This window comes from Mesocricetus auratus, unplaced genomic scaffold (genome assembly GCF_017639785.1).
Source record: "Mesocricetus auratus isolate SY011 unplaced genomic scaffold, BCM_Maur_2.0 Super-Scaffold_100051, whole genome shotgun sequence".
NCBI classification, from domain to species: Eukaryota; Metazoa; Chordata; class Mammalia; order Rodentia; family Cricetidae; genus Mesocricetus; species Mesocricetus auratus.
In genome coordinates this window covers 4,360,564-4,381,460 of record NW_024429228.1, presented here as the reverse complement: position 1 = coordinate 4,381,460, position 20,897 = coordinate 4,360,564, and the positions used below count along the sequence as shown (strand labels likewise).

Here is a 20,897-nt window from a genome sequence, read left to right as displayed (position 1 = left end):
TTCATCAGATTTTTAATTCTCTCTTTTAACTATCTACATAGGTGGGATGATGGTTTTCCATGGGGTTACTTCCCTAAAAACCCTAGATAAGCTTCACTAGCTGAGTGCATAGGTGCACTTGTTCCAATAGAGGTGGTAAGGGCTCAGAAATGAAGGTAGTCTGAGAACTGTGATTTAAGATCCATTCTTTTCTTGTGCTAGTTAGTTCCATTGTCTGTGCAAAATGCACAAGACTAAATCCTTCAGGGATGAAAGACTTACCTTGACTCCTGGTTCCAGAGGTTTCAACCTGTGGCCTGCTGGGTCCATAGCTATGGGCCTATGATAAGAGAGAAGATCATGGTGGTGGGAGAATGGGACAAGGAGACTGGTATTACGAGATTTGAAGGAGCTTGCAATAAGATATACGGTGACCTGCTTCCTTCAGCTGGTGCAGTGCTACTTATCCCAGACACCACTGAATTATTGGATCCCAGCGATTCACCTACTTCCTCAAACTCCATCAGTTTTCAACTAAGTTAACACCTGAGGGTAGAGAGACATTTCAGAATGAAACCACATCATATACATAGCTCATATACCTTCTCCTCCTCTCCATCAAAGAGAGGCAAAAGGAAAGTGCACACCCCACAGGCCTGACCCAGAGAGGCCTCCCATTTGCACTGCCTCAGTCTCTTAGACGGCCAGTCCTCAGGCAGTTCTAAAACTGCTGGTTGACGGTGACAAATCCTCTTCCATCATTCTGTGTCTCCATTGACTTTGTGGGACAGAAAAATGTCTGCCACTTCTGCTAATCTGGAACTTTCCCTTAGGCTAAGACATTGTTTCCATGGCTGCATGTATCCAAATCATAACAAAGATCTACAGGTCCCTTCTTGCTGCCAAATCTTCAAATAAATAAACACTGGAGTTATTCAAGTAGCCTTACTTGTGTGAAAGGAAAGAATATCTCACACTGTTGGTGGAAATATGTCTTGGTGCAGCTATTATGGAAAACAATAAGGGTGTTTTCAAAAAATAAAATTATCTCATGGCCCATACATTTTGCTTCTTAATATATATATATATTTCTAAAAAGTGCACTCCCATGGTTGTTGCACCATTATCAAAATAGCCAAGTTGAAAGCTACTTAAGGGTTTAGACATGTAATATTCATACATATTACATATAATAATATGGTAATATTATATGCATGAACATATGTATTCACATATATATATAAAAATTATAGAAATTATGTGTTCATAGTTATTATATCCCTACAACTAACATATTGAGCATTTAATTATAATATATTCACATATGTATATTTATGGTATATGTTAATGTTATATGTTTATTTATTTTAGACATAAAACATAATAGAGTTAAGAAGATGGCTCCCTTGCTAAAGTACCTGAGGCACAAGCATGAGGACCCTGAGTTTGCATCCTCAGCACCCATTTCTGGGTGCATGACACCAGTCTGTAACTTAGCACTGGGCTGGGGGCTGGCAGGAGGATCCCCAGAGCTCCCTGACCAGCCAGTCAAACCAACTGGTGAGTTCCAGGTTTTGTCAGAGATCTGTCTCAGAAGTTAAAGTGGAAAGAAATCAAGAAAGATATAACATCAATCTCATCTCATGCATGTGTTCACAGGCAAGTGCACCCCCCACATACACACATGTCACATACATATATATACAAAGGAAATTATGCCATATGTGACAGCATGAATGAACCTTGAAGACATTGTGCTAAAACCCAGAAAGATCAGTAATATCAGTAATGTACTGTCTCATATATATATATATATATATATATATATATATATATATATATGAAAAAGCATAGTTCATAGAAGCAGACAATAGTAGATACTAGGGACCGAGAGAAATGACTGGACATCTGTGAAAGGCTAAACTTTCAGCTATATACTGGATAAAGTCTGGACACCCAACGTACAACCAGTGACTGTAGTTGATAATACTGTATTGTGTGTTTATACCTGCAAAGGGGGTAGATCTAACATGTTTTCTCCATACACACAGGAGCAGCTATATGAAGCCATAGGCGTGGATCAAATTGATTGTGCGGATTATTTTGTACTGTGTATGTGCAATGAATTTTTTGTTTTATACTTAGATATATACTGTTGCTGTAACGATAAACAGCACACTTGTTGGGGGTGTAGGTAACTGTTTATTGTAGAAATTACTTACAAGAGAAAACGGGCAACTCAGATGAGTCAAGTAGCTTTCTCGCAACCGAACTGGAAGCCGAAAAAGAGCGAGCACAGCTCTGCTTCAGTCTTTTATTCCCACCTCCGTACATGCCTCTAGCCACGCCCAAAAGTGGGTCTGGCTAGCTGTGTAGTTCACCACCTACATCTGTGTGTGTCTCTAGTCACGCCCAAAGTTAGTGACATGGTAAACCGCCCTTTTATTACTACATCCATATGCGCCTCTAGTGCACCACGTGGCTAATGATGGAGTCCTAAATCTCCTCCTACAATATACTGTTTTTATTTGTCAAACATAGTAAAGCTCAGAAAAAGTTTGAAAGAGTTCTTAATGTTATGGGCTGCATTTTGTGCTGTCCCAATTCCGTGTTGAAGTTCTGATACTGGCCATTGAAATACAAACTATTTTTAAAACAGGGCCCTTTGTACTCCTTCAATCCCAGCACTTGGAGGCGGAGGCAGGTAGATCTCTGTGAGTTTGAGGCCAGCCTGGTCTACTAGGAGAGAGAGAGAGAGAGAGAGAGAGAGAGAGAGAGAGAGAGAGAGAGAGAGAGAGAGGGAGGGAGGGAGGGAGGGAGGGAGGGAGGGAGGGAGGGAGGGAGGGAGGGAGGGAGGGAGGGAGGGAGAGAGAGGAGGGAAGGAAGGAAGGAGGGAAGGAAGGAAACAGGGCCTTGACACAGGAAAGCAGCTTCACAGGGGTCTCATGGTCTTATAAGATGAAGTCACCAAGGATATGCACAGAAAAGACCCTACAAGTCTGGAGCGGGAACACAGCAAAGCCAGAAAGAGAAGCCTCAAGAGAGGCCAGACCTGCAGTCACCTTGACCTTATAGCTGGCAGAACTGTGAGGATGCCACATTCCTCTGTTTGGGCATCATGTCTTAGGTATTTTATTATGTCAGCCACACACACTAAACATTTAGTATTTCATGGTTTCTATCTTAATTCCATATTTTAAAAACCATTATTACCTAAAGTTTAAGAGTCGCACTCATCTCATTTTGAGCCACGGACCAATACTCAATGGTTTTGCAACCCAAGATGAGTTACCTAACATTTTTCTTTTTCAGCATCCTCATCTATAAAATGAAAATGATAATACATTCCCCACACCATGGTATCCTGTATGTCTAGGTCAGTGTATTTTTGTTAAAGTTAAGCAACATAATTTAACTTATTTGCTACTGAGTTCTAAATCCTCTTATGCTATAACTATTCATAATTCATAAACATAAATCTTCCAGAAAGCATGAAGTCAGAAGGAAATGTCTTACAGGTGATAAAAGCCAGATGTTTGATTTTTTTTCTCTTGTCTTGACTTCAAACACATCAAACATCAGTGAAAACAGTTCTGTAGTTTCCGCTTTAGTTTCCTAGAGAAAAATGTCTAGAACTTAGTTTGCTGCCTGTTGAATGCTAAAGGAATGGTGGGTGGGGTGGGCACAAGTCTCCTCTTTCTGTTAGATGAAGAGAACATACAGAAGGAAGGCTGGTTTCCAGCACTTACTGGGAAAGCCTTGGGGCACCTCAGAGGAGAAGACTGTGTAGTTAGAGAATATGAGGGATGTCTCCATGCTTTTAGGATGGGAGGAAATTGGCTTGTAATGTTTGAATAATAATACACAGAGTCAGCACCTTTGAATCCTTCACTGCTGGGGGGGGCGGGGGCATGCCTGCCCCCTCACTAATGCTTGCCAGACCAGAATATTATACCTAGGAACAATTTAAGGTTGACCAGATGGCAAATACCAGTCTCCATAAATGATTCTCCAGGCCATCTATCAGCCAGGCCCTGGGGATATTTTCCAGTGTTAACTATACTGTAGCCTGAGGTTTTGTGTTTGCAGTTCACATCTTCTCTTCTTTTCTGGTCTATAGCATCATCACTCATTGCCTTAAAGGAGAGAACACCCACTGGGCCTTAGCTGTCCATGTACCACAGTAAGCAGAAGATTCTGCCACAAGAAACTGTTCTCCTACTGCTCCAGGCCCCACATGTCTTCACCATTGGTTTTGATACCTTCTGTAATTCTCTGTGTCTAAACACACACACACACACACACACACGCACGCACGCACGCACACGCATGCACGCGAACACACATTTTCATTAACAATTCACTATTTTTTCTTTTTCTTTATTCTTCTCTCATACAATACACCCTGATCACAGATTCCCTTTCATTTTCTTCTCCCAATCCTCCTCTCACCTCTCCTCTTCCCGAGATCTACTGTTTACCTTCAGAAAAGAGCAGGTCCCCCAGAAATATCAACCAAACATGGCATAATGGGATGCAGTAAGACTAGGCACAAACCCTTCATAAAGACTGTACAAGGCAGGAGTCAGAGACACCTCCACTCCCATTGTTAGGAGTTCCACAAAGACACAAAGCTACACAACCACAACATGTATGTAGAGCCCCTAACACAGACCCATGCAGGCTGTGTGTCTGCCTCTTCAGTCTCTGTGAGCCCCTATGAGACCTGGTTAGCTGATTCTGTGGGCCATGTTTGCCCGGTGTCCTTGGCAACACTTGCTCCTACAATCCTTCCTCCCCTGCTTCTGTGGGGTTCCCCAAGATCTGCCTAGTGTTTGGCTGTGGGTCTCTGTATCCGCTCCCATTAGTTGCTCAATGAAGCCTTGATGGGGGACGTCCTTCTGTGTATATGTTTGTCCTATTGGTTGATGAATAAGCACTGTTGGCCAATAGGGAAGTAAAAAGGTAGGACTAGGAGAGGTGGAGGATTCTAGGAAATGGAGGCACAGTCAGTCACCATGTAGGACCCTAGAGGAGTAAAAGGTAAGGACCCTTTCTCTGGTAAGAGAAGACCACTTGGAAATGCTCAGATTAGCAGTTATGGGCTAATAATTAAATCAGAGCTAGCCAAAAAGAAACCATAGCAAACAGCCAACAGCTTCATGATTAATATAGTGTCCTGCGTGTTCATTTGGGACTGACATGACTCTGGGATCAGGCTGGCAGGAAGAATGCTTGTTAAAAAGCCTCTCTGATGATGATTGGGGTAGGCGCCCACCTATGAGTATAACAGAATATTATTAGGAATCATTTCATTGACGTGTTTTCTTGTTGTCAGTCCTGTTAGGTTCTTCCTAGGTCTTTGAGTCATCCAACTTCCAAATTCTGACCATCCAGGCAGTGCCAGATGTGGACTCCCTCACCTGATGTGGGCCTCAAGTTAGAGAGTCATTGGCTGGCCACTCCCTCATGGTCTGAGCTACCACCGCCTCAGCACATCTTTCAGGAAGGACAGGTCGTAGGTTTTGTGGCTACCTTGGTATCCCAGTCACACCACCGGAAGGCTTTCCTGGTTACTGAAGATGGCTGGTTCAGGCTCCACATTCTCCATTACTAGGAATTCTCACTAGGGTCACCGTTATCAGTTCCAGGAAGTTTCCACAGCTCTAGGTTTCCACATTACCCCCTAAATGTGCCCATTCCAGCTGTCTCTCCCTGTACTCTCTCTCTCTCCATCTCTCCCTCCCCTGCCTGATGCCTCCTGATCTGCTCTCTATCCACCCACAAAATTTATTCTATTTTCCATTCCCAGGGAGACACATGCATTCCTTCTAGACCGCTCCTGTTTATCTAACTTCTCTGGGTCTGTGAATGTTAGTGTGATTATCACAACTCACTGTTTTTATGTAATTAATAGATGAGAGCTGCTAGAAATTGAGGGTGAATTAAAGTCTTTCAGGTTTGATTTCTTTACCAGTTCTCTGGGGACAGAGGATTCAAAGCAGGCATTTGGACTATGTTTATTTCTGGGGTACAGATTGGAAGGATGAAGAAGAGGCATAGATCCAAGAAGAAGGACCAGAACCCACACTCAGAAAACCAGAGCAGAGTATTGTCACCAAAGCCACACTTCTTCACACCAACCCAGTCTTACCTCTCTGCCTTCCAAATGATAGCAATAGGATCCGGGCATACACACGCCCCCAAATGAGCGCAGATAGAAAAGCCATTGAGACAAACATCGCTGTGAATGACCGTACTTCTCCCAGATGGGACAACACATGTCTGTTTAGCAAGGCCTTGGAGTCTGGTGGCCTTGTGGTGTTGATGTTTTGCACATCTGTAGAGAGCCAATCCCAGAGCCCTGAGCCCACCACACTGCCTACCCTTCCCAGTGTCCTCATAGACAGCCTTGAATTCAGGAAGCTGAGTCTAAAGGAGGCACCCACGCTGGACTTTGGGCTCCAGAAGCATCGCAGTAGGGGCACAAAGGCAAGTAAGGGTCAGAGATATGATTTAGTGGAGAAAGTACTTGTCATTCAGGTTTTCCAATCAGGATTTGAATCCCACACAAATGTTGACATGGGAGTCTACTTGTAATCAAAACACAGGAGGCAAAGATGGGGATTCTCCTAAGTAAGTTGACTAGTCAGACGAGCTGACCAGGGGCAGGGCTCTAGGGCAAGAGGGAGAGGGAGAGGGGGAGGGGAGAGAGAGAGAGAGAGAGAGAGAGAGAGAGAGAGAGAGAGAGAGAGAGAGAGAGAGAGAGAGAGACTGCCTCAATATGCAAGGTTGCATCTATGAAAAAATTATCTGATGTCAACCTTGGGCTTCCCCACAGGCACACACATGCATATGGACCCAGGCAAAGCTACAAGGCAAGAAATAAGAAAATACTTTCTCATGAGAAAAAAAGATTTTTCTGTTGAGCTGCCCTTAGCCTCAGCAATCTCATTATTGCTCTCCTGGGCAAAGCTTCAGGTGATGATGCCTTTGTTTCAAATGCAGCCTCACAGTCCTCACACATTGCCTAAACTCAGGTGCCATTGAAAAGGCATGCTTCCTGCCCTCACCCTTGTGTGAAACGGCAGTTCTTTGCTGGCTTTCCAAGGAGCTGGAAATGTTGCTGTCTGTCGTGAAGGACCAAGTTCACTATCAGGACAGCACAGATAAAGCCTGGTGCAGTCGATGTCTTGATGGACTCTCTCAGGGTGTTGTTTACGAGAGCGCCTTAAACAGTGACCAGAGGAGGACAGGAGGGAGCTATAAAAAGAACCTCATGCAGTCCTTTGGGGTAGAAAGATGAGGAAAATTTAAAAAGTCCCTGCATAGCATAGCTAAGCCTCATATGCACAAAGACCTTAAGTAAGTTGGTGCTTTGAAGTCAAAGGGAAACCAAACACAGCTTAACATGAGGCATATTTGAGTGGAAGGTGTAACACCAGACTCCCAGAAATGACTTCCAAGACCCTAGAGGTGGGGAGAGTCACTGCTTGTTTGGGCATTTTCATCTTGCTGTTCTTGTAAAGTGAAAGCGAGCCTGTCCTTGAGAGAACTTGTAAGGCCAACTTCCCTCAAAAAAAAGAAAGAAAGAAAGAAAGAAAGGAAGGAAGAAAGAAAGGAAGAAAGAAAGAAAGGAAGAAAAGAAAAAGGAGGGTCTGAAAACAATTAAGTGTCCCCAAACTTTGAAAGAACTAAGATCAACTTTGTGTTTGACAAAGCTAATATAAGAATGGTAATCAATCCCTTGGCAATGGAAATTTTAAATTTAAAATAAGCTTTGACAAAGCCTTTGAACCTTCAAACACTTTATGCCTAAGGAATTAATGGGTCCCTGAAGTCACATTTCCTTTTCTGTTTCTGTAATATATACTTCAAGTACATTAATCAACAATGCGGCAGCACCAGTGACACCACCAACTTCCAAGTCACATCTCTGCAAGTGCCTTCTCTGCGGCGGAGACAGGCCTCCTCAGATCCTCACTGAGGTTTACAGAAGCCTGGATAAATATTTAGTGAAGCTGAATTTCCCCATCCTGTTGGCATCCTCAGCTCACCCCAGAGGACTTCCCCATCCTTTTCCCTTCAGCTGGCATCTCTGTCTGGCTGACAGAGGCATTAAACTAAAGCCCCGCATTTGCACTATCTAGGAAGATGCTGAAGTACCCATCAGATGAACACCCATCTAGAGCAAAATGGGCTGTTGTTTCTCATCATAGAGAGGTAAGCAGAAGAATCCTTGATTTTTTCTGTATTCTGTCTGCATTGGACAGTTAAAAACCCAACTTCAATGACTCCCGCCCTTTTAGATGCGGTGCTATGTCTGAATTGATTCCCATTCATTCCACTTTAGCAAAGTCCCTACTTGGGCTTTGGTTTCTCGGACTTTGTTTTTTTCAAGTAAAGCATCTGCCAGGCTCCTGCTGATACAGGTTTGCTACCTCTCTGTCTCTCTCTGAGTCCCTCCATGATGCCCTTATTTAATAATCATTTAGCAAATAATCAGATAAATTTATATTTCCTACAGTAAATTGTCTCTTCTGGGGAGCTTTGAGTGTAGTTAGGGACATCCTTGGAAGGAAATCAATGTTCCTAGGTGGGAGCTCCTGCCCACCACAGTATAAGAACTTTGAATTGGGTTGTGCTCTGAGGGAGACCTCAAAGTCATTTAAGCAGCTTAAATCTTATCAATTTTTCATTTTTGCTTCCCATTATCATTTATTACCTTAACAGAGTAGTGAATCACATTATGCCATGTAATACAGGTATATAATATACTCTGATCACCTTCCGCCCTCTGTTTCCATGTCCTGCTTTCCCCTCTAACTCTTCTCTCTACTTCCAAGCCCTCCTCAACTTTCATGCATTATCCCCATCGTTTTCTTTTGTTTTTGTTTCTCTTTGCTTAAAACATTGTTTGTGCAAGCACACACACACACACACACACACACATATATATATATATATATATATATATATATACAATATGATTAGTCCATTTAGTGTTGTTCATATGTATACATCTTTAGGACTGACTGCTCCTTGGTATTAGATAACCAATTGGGGGCCAAATCCCTTAACCAGTAGCCAGTTTAAATCTTTTATGAAGTTTATCTTATATCCTACAGATTGACAACTACGAGGGTTCTACTGTTTTCAGTTCAGATATATTGTGAGAGAATTTGGTTCCATATGAAATATCACACATGGCTGACACATTTCTGTACTCTCTTTTAGATTTTAAATGCCCACCCCCAAAGCTAAAATGTTGAAAAATTTCATCTCCCATTTGTGCTGTTGAGAAATGGCCAAGTCTTTAGGAAGCAGAGCCTTGTGGGAGAACTTCAGCTCATTGGAGGCTTAGCCTGAAAAGAAATGAAGGGACTGAGGTCTCTTCCTATTCGGTGTCTTGTCCAGGAGAGGTCAGTGGTTTGGCTCTTTTGTGCACGTCCACTGTAATGTGTCCTCACAAGTCCAGAGCAGTGAGGACCGCTCATCACAGACCTGAATTTCTAAAAGCACAACCAAAGAGACCCTTTTCTCTTTGTAGGTTCATCACCTCGGGTGTTTATTATTGATGATGGAAAACTGACTAACTTGGTTATACGTTGCGTTATCCAATCTGCTTGGCACTGAAAGGGAACTTGGGACATTGGAACCACACAGAAAAGTCATCTGTACCCATGCTGGACTCTTTCTTTCCAAAGCGTGTTTTAGAGTCAAGCAGCCAAAGACTTAGAAATCCACACTGCAGCCATCTAAGTTGATGGAGCTCCCCATGCCTTGTTGACACTTGCTTTCCTGCAATCAGATTTTAATTTCTTCCCTGTAACTCCTTCTTTTCTGTACCTCCGGTGTAACTTTAGTTGTTGTATTCTTGCATTTAGGTGGTTTTTTTCTGTTGAAAAGAATTAGCAATGTGCATAATTAGAAAAGTTGAATGGGAGCATCTATTCCCCACAAATGTACAGCATGAAGATCTGTTTGGGTCCAGACCTTCATTAGAAAAGGAAAGGAACAAGAAAAGCCTCGATATGCAGAGTCAGCTTTAGCCCGTCCCCACATCTATGCATTAAAGTGGGAAATCACAAACACTCAGTTACCCGAATTGGCCATAAGCAAAGCTCAACTCTTCCACGGTCTCTGGCAAAATGAGATGTTACAGGTTCTTAGCAGGAGCTGACAGTTAAGCTGAGTGAACAATCACAAGGAGGCCGGGGAGTGCGAGTTCATGCTGCTCAGCCGCATGCCTCAGGTGCTCTGGTAAGTGCGAGGCCCAGGGCCAAAAGCTTTCTACCACCCAAGAAGACCCATCCTGAATCCAGCAACCCCACAGCGTGCTATTCTGTTTATGATCATGGAGACTCCCCCGCTTCTTCCAAAGATTTCCTCTGGCACGATAAGGATTTTGTGAGGTGCCAGGGGAGATATAAGTCATTAGAATCAAGAAACGACTTGTAATATTTAAACTATTCCATTAAACCAGGAGGCAGGTCAGAAACTAACCTTTAAATACAGCCTAGGGAAAAAGTCTGCACAGCCGCGTAAAATATATATCTTTTGCAGGAAGCATGGAGCATGTAATTAGCTGTAATTTCTGCAGCGACAGTCAGGGAGCTTTATTTTCTGGCTGATAGGTTGTGTTATCTCCTGATGGCCTGGGAAAACAAATTATAGGGTTACCCTCCCCATTTTCATGTAGACCCTGGTGGGTGGCTTTGGGACGGGAAGACTGGGAGAGGAAGAAAAGAGAAGCGATGAGCAGGATGGGAAGGGTTACCCAAGGAGTGGCGGGAAAGGACCAAGGTGAGAGACCCTTGATTCTTCACGAGGAGACTGGGAATTTGGAGAACCATATTCAAACGTACTCTGATTTCCAGGGCAATCATTTCCCGGAGACATTTTTAATGCATAACATATTGGGCACAAGCTGTACTCCTTGGCTCCTACTGTAGTCAGGGAGGACATTGAATGTGCTACTGTTAAAGGATCACTTTTATTTGGGCTATTTCAACAAGCAGAGGTTATTTTTTTTTCCAGTGGGCAAGTTTCAGTCTGGCAGAGGCATTAAAAATTAGTAAAGGTGGAAATGCTTTGAAACACCTGATCTCTTCTCAGGAAGCCGAGCAGAGGGGAGGGAGGCTCATGCTTGGCGGAAGCATATACACCAACAATGAGATTTTTCTCAGGGGGGGGCCTCCTGTGGTCTTGAATTCTCCCTTCTAGTCTGGTGAGGAAGGAGGGAAGATCTAAGACTCTTCTCTGACATCTGATCTAATTCTCCTGGAGTCTCTGGGGAGGCCAGGGGAACTCAGATGGAGGCAACAAGGAAACCCATCAACAGGGTAGTAAAGAAACCAGATTTCTGCTGTTGCTGATTGCAGCAGCCAAGGCTGGTTTGTTTTGCTGGGGAGTAGGCAATGCATGCCTTTGTTTTTCTGACGATTGTCAAATCCTAGCTCCCCTCTGAGCCACAGCAGCCGACTAACCATTGACGCACAGACGCACAAACAGACATCTATCCTTAACAAGCAGGACAGCAATCGACACGTTAAAATGTCCATCCCTTCCTGCTATTTATCAGGAATCTGCAGTGTAGTCTAAAATTTCTACAGTTCATTTGGTTAGCAAGATATGTGATCTTAAAGGATTTAATCTTTGAAAGTATTGAATGCTCAGCCGTGCACCGGAAAAGCCTCGATGCACTGACTCTTCGACTTCCTCGGCGATCTGACTTTGATGAAGATCATGTTCAGATGTGTATTATGCTCCTATTCCCCAGATAACGCATCTTGAATTACAAACTCAGGCATCTTCCAGGTACCGGGGAGGAGAGGATAAAGCAAGAAGGTGAACAAACGCTCATTAGATGAGAAATGGAAAAGCAAGGGGTACCCTTCCAGGGACCTCCACTGCCAGCGTTTATCCTACCACATCCACAATACACAAATAATTGCAGCTAGCTCTGACTTGGTCAGATAAATCTGAGCACCGCCTTATAGAAGCAGCCCGAGACCATTTCTCCGGTGCCTCTCATCGCTTCCACAGCATCTGTTCGTCTCTAATGTAACAGTTCTGTGCTGTCCTCTGGAGTGGAGCAGCATTGTGCCAGCTATGAATAAATCATCAACCCTATTTTATTAATAAGGCTAAGCTAAAGGCACTCCCACCTTGGCCCGGATCTCCCCTTCCCGCGGAGCCTCAGAAATGAGCCCCACACTGCTCTTTCCGTGCTAACCTTCAAGGATGCTCCTGGAAGGATCTGGGCTCCCAGGCACAAGCTGGCTGTGGGTAGGGAAGCCTTCATTCTGAAGCCGTGGACACTGTGACTGATGCGTCGTGAGTCAGCTTGCAAGACTGGCAGCAGAGACCTGGGACATCCACTGCTCCTTGTCACCCCATGAGGCCAGATGACTATACTGTCCTGAGGAGAGAGCTAGCTAAAAAGAACAGGCTCAGAAACAACTCACTGTGCTCTCCTTTTTTTAATAATAAAAAAAGACTAAAAAATTATTTTGGTTAAGAAATATTTTTGTATTATATCCTTCTTCTACTGACCTCTAAGCCTAGCTATCTCCTTGGAAACAGGGAAATAAATGACAAACATTGCTTTCAAAACTTTATCAGTGTGGGAAGCCCCTTGTTGTGACACACGCCCTGTTATATGTTATGATTTAGTTTTCATGTTGTATCCAGACTTCTTTTAGGGGCAAACGGTGGATCACAACTTAAACTGAGCATTGAGGGGGAAGCTGACAGATTGAATGTCAGAATTAAGGATGTCATGCCTTATCTCAGGCCCCAGTGGTCACCTTCAGGAAGACTTTTCCAGGGTGAATCCTGTGGAGAAGTTCTTGCAAGTCTTGGGTACTCTCTGAACTGTCTAAGACATTGGACTCGAAAGAACCAGTAACCATTTGGCATTTCCCTGGAAATCTGATGAATTCCGTCCTGGGAGCCCTGGAACTTCCCACCTCTCCCCCTCAGTATCTGACCACCAACATCCACACAAGGCTTCACTAACACCGTCTTCAGTGTATCCTAGGACCCTCTCGGTCCTTCTCCCTCCTGTTCCCATCCACCAACCAGTCCCACCAGCCCTCTCTTCCAAGCACGTTTCAGTTAATCAGCTATTAGGCCTGTCACTATCACCCTCGCCTAAGCCACCATCACCTCCTACCTAGACCAATGCAGGAGCCTTCTGACCATGTCTGTACTGACATCTTGTCCTAAGTCCGTCTTCCGTGTTTAACTACTAGAACCTTTCCAAATGATCACAATTAGTGTTCTTATATACTCAATGCCTTCCAAATAATTTTCTTCCTATTGTGAAGACTGGCTTATTAGTTACTCCCCTTGTTGACCTGACAGCATACCAGACAAAGATGATTAAAGGAGGGTTCATTTTGCCTCGTGGCTTAAGAAGGGATATAGTTCACGTTGGTGGAAAAAGCATGATGTCAAGAGTGTCACATGGTCACATGGAGTCTGAGGTCAGGAAGTAGAGCTCAGACAGGAAATGGAATAGAGCTATAAAATCTGAAGACTCACCCCTAAGTAACATTTTCTCTAGTGAATCTCTACCCTCAAAAGTTATAGACTCTTCCAAAGCAAAGCCACCAACTGGGAACCAAGTATTTAAACACATGTGACTACAGAGGACATTTTACATTCAAGCCACAATGGTTGGAATTCTGAAATCAAGGAGTTGGCAGAACCTTGGTCAGCAACACTCTCAAGGGTGCTGACAGCAGTCCTATGTTCCTTGGTTATGGCTATTACCCTCCAGAGTCTACCTCTGTCATCCCATGGGATAATTCCTCAGTGCCTCTGTGTCTAAATTTCCATGTAAGTTTACATTCATAGGCACCAAGGTTTGATTTTAATTAATTAAATGAATTATTTAAATAATAAATTAAATAACCTACAGTGCTTGTGAATGTGAGCTTACATGAAAATGTAGTTTAGCAGATGTAATCAAGTTTATATAAGCTCCTGCCTGCTTAATTCAATGACTTATATCCTTATGACACAAGGGAAATTTAGACACAGAGGCACAGAGACACATAGGACCATGGAATACACCATTTCCGTATCTAACAGAATATTCTATGGCTTCCCCAAATTCATATCCAACCCATGTTAAAAGTATACTTTCCCCTGCCTCAACTCCTTAGAATTCATGACCTATTGAATTGATTCTAGATCAGAAATCTCACATAAATAAAATCAAGTCACAGCTGGCTGTGGTGGCCCTTGTCCAAAATTCCAGCAGTGAGCAGACTGAAGTTGAAGACCAGCAGCTGATCTTTCATAGTGAGTTCCATCTTGGGCTCTGTAATAAGACTGTCTCAAAAATAAGAAAGTAATATAATGTAATCAATTCCAAAAGTCCAAAATTTAAGCTCTGAAATTATCTTGATCAGGTTTTGAGGCTTCTCTGGTAATACGCTACATGGAAACAAACCTCCTCTCCTTCTACAGACCCTGGAAACATAAAACAGGTTTTCAGCTTTCAAAATATATACATACATGTGACATTGGCATAAGACGGTCATTCTTAAAGGTAGAAATTGGAAAGAAGGGAAAGTCACATGTCCAAACAAGTCCCAGATCCAATAGGACAAATTCATGTTTCTCCGCAAAACAACTTTGTACAGTTTGGTACTTACTCTGCTGGGTCAGTCATCAGTGTCCTATGGGTGGCTGCCCAAGCCTCTGGGAATTATAGAAAAGCCTGGATTTTTTGAAAGGCGATGAGCAAAGGGAACAGCAGGCATCTAGTAGAAACTGGGAAGTATCTGAAAGCAAATTCCCTAGTCTAAGAGCACCACCCCTTGGATTGACTTTCGCCATGTCTGGAGCTCCCAACAGTCTGGTAGTCCTAGAGATAAGGAAAACGGAAGGAAGAAGAAAGTTCCATGGTGTAAACCATTTAGGCTTCACCTAACCCTAACCCTAACCCTAACCCTAACCCTAACTTTAACCCTAACCCTAACCCTAACCCTAACCCTAACCCTAACCCTAGCCCTAACAACTTCAAGAGTATACGGCCTTGCAGACACACAAGGCCCCCATTTACAAAGATCCAGAATCACTTCAAAGTTCCATGGGGTCATTTTGACATGTGTATTGTTTGAATCACGGATATATTTTTTAATTTTGCTTTGGACTCCTAAATTCTTTAACCACCAATATAAAACAATGTCATATACATACTTTTATAAATGTACAAGAAAAAAAACAACCTAGAGTCTGTCTTGTAGTGTTGACAGTTATTTTTTTCAGACAGAGATTAGGATAATTTTAACTTTTTCTGCTCTGTATTTTCTGATTTCATACCATCGGCATGTATTACTTATGTAAGGAAGAATATCTTTAATTTTTGTAATTTGTTGATGTGGAAATGTCAGAGAAATTGTTTATAAGGCCTGATTTCTGCCTTGAAGTCAGCCTGTAACCCATCTCTTACAAGCAGAGTTTATTGGGTAGCATTGTCTGGAGAGAGGCAGCAGGTAGATTCAGGACCCTGAAGAGATATGCTTCCAAGAGCTTTAATTTGGGCTGTCTCAACCTCATCTTCCACAAAGAACAGAATTGTGAACGTGTTTGAGATGCTCATAACGCATTTCTTTATTAAAAATATGACTTCTTTATTGACTCTTTGGGAGTTTCACATCATGCACTTCAATTCTGCTCATCTCCCATCCCCCATCCCCTCTCTTCATCCCTGCCCCTGCCCACAAAAGAAAACAAAGCAAAGTAAGCAAGCAAACAAATGTCAAATCAATCAAACAAACAAACAAACCAAACAAAAGCCAACAAAACCCATAACAACAGAAAAATCTCTACAACAACAGAAAAATCTCTTTGCTTCTCTGTCTTTCCTGCCTCTCTAGCACCTCTTCATTTGTCCTGGTGGCACTGGAGGCTTCGATGTGTCATACAGTATACCTCTTCATCCCGTCAGTTCTACAGGCAAATGTTCATTGCAATGAGACACTCATCTAGTTCAAGGCCTCTGGTTTCTGGTTCACCATCATCACTGGATCCTCACCGGAACAACTCTGGATTATCCTGTGGCTGCCATTAGTCTGGGAGATCTTTCAGGTATCATTCTGCAGGACCAGTCCCTTTACCAGCTCCAGCAGGTTCTAGATGATGTACTAGGGAGGGTTGTGGGCAGGCTGTGAGCCTAAGTGGTAGCCAAGCTGGTCAGTCTGGGCCACTGGGGCCACCTACTTCCGTAGAGGGGGCAGAGTCACATCCCCTGTATGCATGCTCTCAGAGTCAGTTCACTCTGGTTTGTGTTGAGGGTTGGAGGCCATCTCTCCATTGTGCAGGGGCTACTTCTCTTTCTGTACTGTGAGTTCTCTTGCTATAGTGTGAGGTTGCTTGCTGTAGGTCAGCTTTCCCAGAGCCAAGGAAGGGTGGGGCCAGTTAAGCATAGCCATCTGATTTCATCTTGCATGGTTCCTAAGACCTCCTGAGGTGATACAGGCCACAAACATCTACATAGACCCCAGCTATAGCTGGACCACAGATCCAGACATGCTCCTCAGCAGCATCTTGGGCCTGGATGACATCCTGACTCTGGGTGGAAGGAATGACCATTCAGGTGGGAATGGTTCTGGCAGCCATATGGTCCCTAGACAACACCAAGTCCTTAGGGTACAACTGCCAACCCTGGGCCTCTATGTGATCTTTGGTGGCAATGCAGGACCTAGACTCAAGCACAGCCCCTGGCCATGGTAGGACCAGGGACCCTGGCCTGGTCCTCAGCAGCAGTCAGGTATGGATGTCACCATTGTCCCAGTGGCAGTATGGCCCTGAGACACTAACATGGCCCTCAGTCTGAAGTGTCTGCATGGCCTTTCATGATAACAGGTGTATTTGAAATTAGCGCAGACCCTGGCTGAAATAGGGGCAGCAACCCTGACACGGCCCTCAGCTGCAGCTCTGGCCCTGATGTCACGATGATATTGAGTAGCAACACATGCCACTCAGATCTAGATGTATACTGGCTCTTAGACTTCAACCTGGACTCAGGTGGCGGATCTGACTCTGAGCATCCTTGTGGTACTTGGTGACAATAGGAGCTATGTACATCAATCTGGCCCTTGATTGCTGTAGAGTCACAGACTCAACATGGCCCTTGGCAGCAGCCTAAACCCAGATGACACTATGGACCGGTGTGGCAGCACAGGCCACCAATGTCTGCATGGCCCCTGCTGTGGCATGACCACCCTACCCCCAGCTAAAGGCTCTAGCCCAGATACCAGGCCTCTGTTTTGGCTCTAGTGGCAACCTGGGCCACAGACTTTTCTTTATGAAGATCTAACTCCTGGTTTCCATTTCTCTTCCAGGCTGCCAATGTACTAAAGAAGAAACCCAGACATCTCGGCCAATGGGCTGCCACCTGCATTGCTGCTGAGTTGAACACACTGCCAGGGATAAATATCTCTTTACTTCATGGACCATTAACCTTTTCTTTAAACTCCTTCTTAAGCTTTGACCATTTACCTATAAAGTTGTATTTCTCCCTTCATACAACACATATTTTTGTGAAATACATTTTTATGATGAGCAACTTAATGTCACCTGTATCAAATCTTTGTCATTCAACATGTCTCTCAGAATGTAAAAAGCAAAACATAGTAACTGTTAATGCATAAGTATACCCTTCTGAACTTTGGGAGTATTTGATGATTAGATGCTAGCTAATATGCTTTGTGAGTTATCTTTGTTCATTGTCTATGGCCAGAGCTCAGTTTCTCTCTCTTCTGTCACTGGTATTAATTTGACTATCTCCAAATATGGCCTTCAGTGGCTTCTGAATTCTAATTATTTGACAGCTCTTGTTTTGTATTCTTGGAATTCAGAGTCATGAACCCCAATAAAGTTTGTCTAGTGATAATGTGATGTGGAGAGAGAAAGACATGCTGTGGGTCAATCCTGCTGCTACTTGAGATAATTGAGTGGAGACATCATGGATGACCTGGATCTAGCCACCAACACTCACCATATAAAAGACTCCAAGTATGAATACAGAAAAGCCATCTAGTCAAGTCAAGTCAACCTTAGTAAGCTAAAAAGGCTATAATGTGTTTATGGTAAGCTCAAGGGTTTGCTTCAGCAGGAATAAGAAACTGAGACACTAGCTTTCTTTACTGTATTCATCCTGTTAGCTTTGTAGCATGTCCGTTACTAAGTCCAGTGTACACATAGTAGGCAATACAGTGAGTAAATGAATTTTAAGTGGCTAGAATTCTAAACTCTGCCTTTTCTTGCACAGTATGAATTTCTTTGGACAATTTATTTCCAACTTTTTGAGACCTAACTCTGGGCTGCCATTCAAACATTTGGCCCATGGTCATCTACCTTTGGCAGTAATTCTTTGCCTGGCATGTCTGTGGAACTCATTTATATTTAAACTACTTCAATATGGATATAGCACTTGTGGTCTAAAACACAGCGTGTCATTGAAACTTAATGTGTTTTGATTGCTGGGAATGCCTTGTCTGCTAGAGAGGCATTTCGTAAATGACTTGATGAGCCTTTCTCCCAGACTTTCAGCCTGCTCCATAACTATGTTGTTTCTAGCAGTACATTGTAGAATTTTGAAAGCAATACTTTACAGTGCATGCTAGGGGAAAACAGGAATTTGAGGAGTTGAAAGAAAAGTGTGACAAACCGCCATATTGATTTGCATCTTGAGGAATCCAAATCTTTATGAAATTTCAAGTGCCGATTAATTCTTTAGGCCAGTACATACCAGTGTGGTCACATTACAAATCAGATTTCAGAGATTTGTGCTTGATTAAATACTCCCAAAGAATTTCTAGTAAATCCCCAGTGAGACTCTTATGTTTACTCACACACTAGAGTCCCTCCTCCTCCTCCTCACGTTTCTCTAGACACTTAGTAGCCCTGCTGTAACCTCACAGGACAACTCCTCTCTACTGATCGCTTGGTGTCTTCCTCATGAAATTGGGAGTTCTTCTTTGGGAGTAATGCCACAGTCTGTTATCTAGAGACATAGCTGTACTTCTTAGGCACAAGGTTTTGCAAACTTTTCCTGAGGTAGAATTACCTCCAAACCTATTCACCACTCCTGCCTACCACAGGACTTAGATAAATGCAGTAGGTATAGAGAAGGCTCAACTTCACGGATACGGACAGGAACCATTCTGCACTCAAGACAGTCCCTACCCCCGCAATCCTGCAGTTCTATAAGGTCATACTTCCATTTGCCTTCAGAATAGGTATTGGCAAGCGGGAGATACAGGTCTGAAAGATGTCCAGCATGCCTGAATCACAGTCATCTACCTAAGACACATTATAAAAGGAACTTAGTCTTGGTCCAGTTTCATGTTTGTTTTGTTTCACTTTGTAGCAGTGGAGTACCAACGACAAACTAATTTATAAAGAATACATAGGGGAGTTGTGTTGCAGAAGTATCAGTTGGAGCTGGCCACCTCACTGTTAGTTGCTCCCTGCATTTTGACCAGTTGTGGTTTTCTGTAACAGTCTGCATCTGTTGGAAAGAGAAGTTTCTTCTATAAGAAGTGAGGCTCAAAGGAAGATCACTGAAGAATGGGGGGAAAGTCTGTGAGAGCCAGAGGACCAGGAAATCTGCTATGAGATTGCATCTCCTAAAATGACATGGAAAATTTACCCATGATACTGTAACATTGTGGCTGCCTAAACAAGAAATGAACATGTACAACACCAATGGGTATGCTAATATGGAGAGAAGAAATCTGTTTAGTTGACTAAGCAGACTGAGACGATTGTATTTATATATTTATGCATTTGTAACAATAGCAATTAAAGAAAAACAGTCCATGAATTTGAGAAGTGCGGTGGGGGGGGCTGAAGGGAGGAGAGAGGAAAGGGAAAGGGAGAAAAGATAAAATTATATTTTAATTGAAAAAGGGTACAGATTTATTTCTTGTAGTTCTAAGAACAGATAAGACCATTATCAATGTATAACATGCCTTTGCTCTTTATATACTTAGTTTTTCAGTCCCTGAGAAGTGGGTATTAATTGGCATATGAAGTTCAATTTCAGAGAGGTTTTCACCACCCTAAAGTCAAATTATGGCTAGGTTCTACATACTTTCTCAATAGACCATTTCCATGAAAGGCTTCACTTAGCTACAAAGTTTCACAATGTTTTTGAACTTTGAGTTTGTAAAGCTATCTAGTCCTTAAATGTGTCCTTCCCATTGTCCTACAAAAAAAGCTAGTTTTCATCTGTTTCCTCCTGTTGGGATACATAAAACTAGATGGTTTATAATGAAATTAAATCATATGTCATGTTTTTTGGAGGCTAGAAAATCCAATATCAAGATGTTCCAGTCTGGGATTCTCAATACTGCATCATGTCATGGCAGAAGGTATAAGAGGGGGGCAAGGTGACATGGAGAGAGAAAAGAGAGTAAACTCAAGTAAACAGAAACAAACTCTTAGGCTGACCATTCCCTTGGCAGTGGCATTGATCCACTCAGGAAGGCAGAACTCTTGTCATCTCATCATTTCTGAAAGGCCCACCTACAATGCTGCTGCACAGGATATCAAACTCACAATCCATGATATTAGGGGACACCATCAGAAGCAGGAATTAAGTAATCCATACTGGAAGTCTGTGAGGCATCTATTTCTTTCACTCTCCTCCATTTCTTCTTCTTTTTGGTTCCCATCAGTTTAGATAACATGGAGATGACTTCCAAATTTACCTGTTCCATGTTTGGATCCAGTATTACACCACAGGAAAGCATAGCCCAGACTGTATAGATTAGCAAGTTAAGGAAGATGAAAGTCCATTTGAATACCTAGCAAGGATACAGACAGTATCTTCAATGTCTAGCCAATTGATGACAAAAAAATTTAATGTCCCTCCTCATTGTTACATC

At 43.0% G+C, this 20,897-nt stretch overlaps 2 long non-coding RNA genes across 2 annotated transcripts; one reads left to right on the top strand and one right to left on the bottom strand.

Moving 5' to 3' along the window:
• The first annotated feature begins 7,896 nt into the window (after positions 1 to 7,896).
• LOC121136147 lies at positions 7,897 to 17,902 on the top strand. The gene is made up of 3 exons (XR_005873269.1): positions 7,897 to 8,202; positions 15,879 to 16,089; positions 17,346 to 17,902. It is a non-coding gene; the product is annotated as an uncharacterized LOC121136147 (long non-coding RNA).
• Positions 9,128 to 12,522, bottom strand: LOC121136148. The gene is made up of 3 exons (XR_005873270.1): positions 12,218 to 12,522; positions 10,486 to 10,637; positions 9,128 to 9,877 (listed from the first exon to the last, which is right to left on the bottom strand). It is a non-coding gene; the product is annotated as an uncharacterized LOC121136148 (long non-coding RNA).
• Positions 17,903 to 20,897: the final 2,995 nt, after the last annotated feature.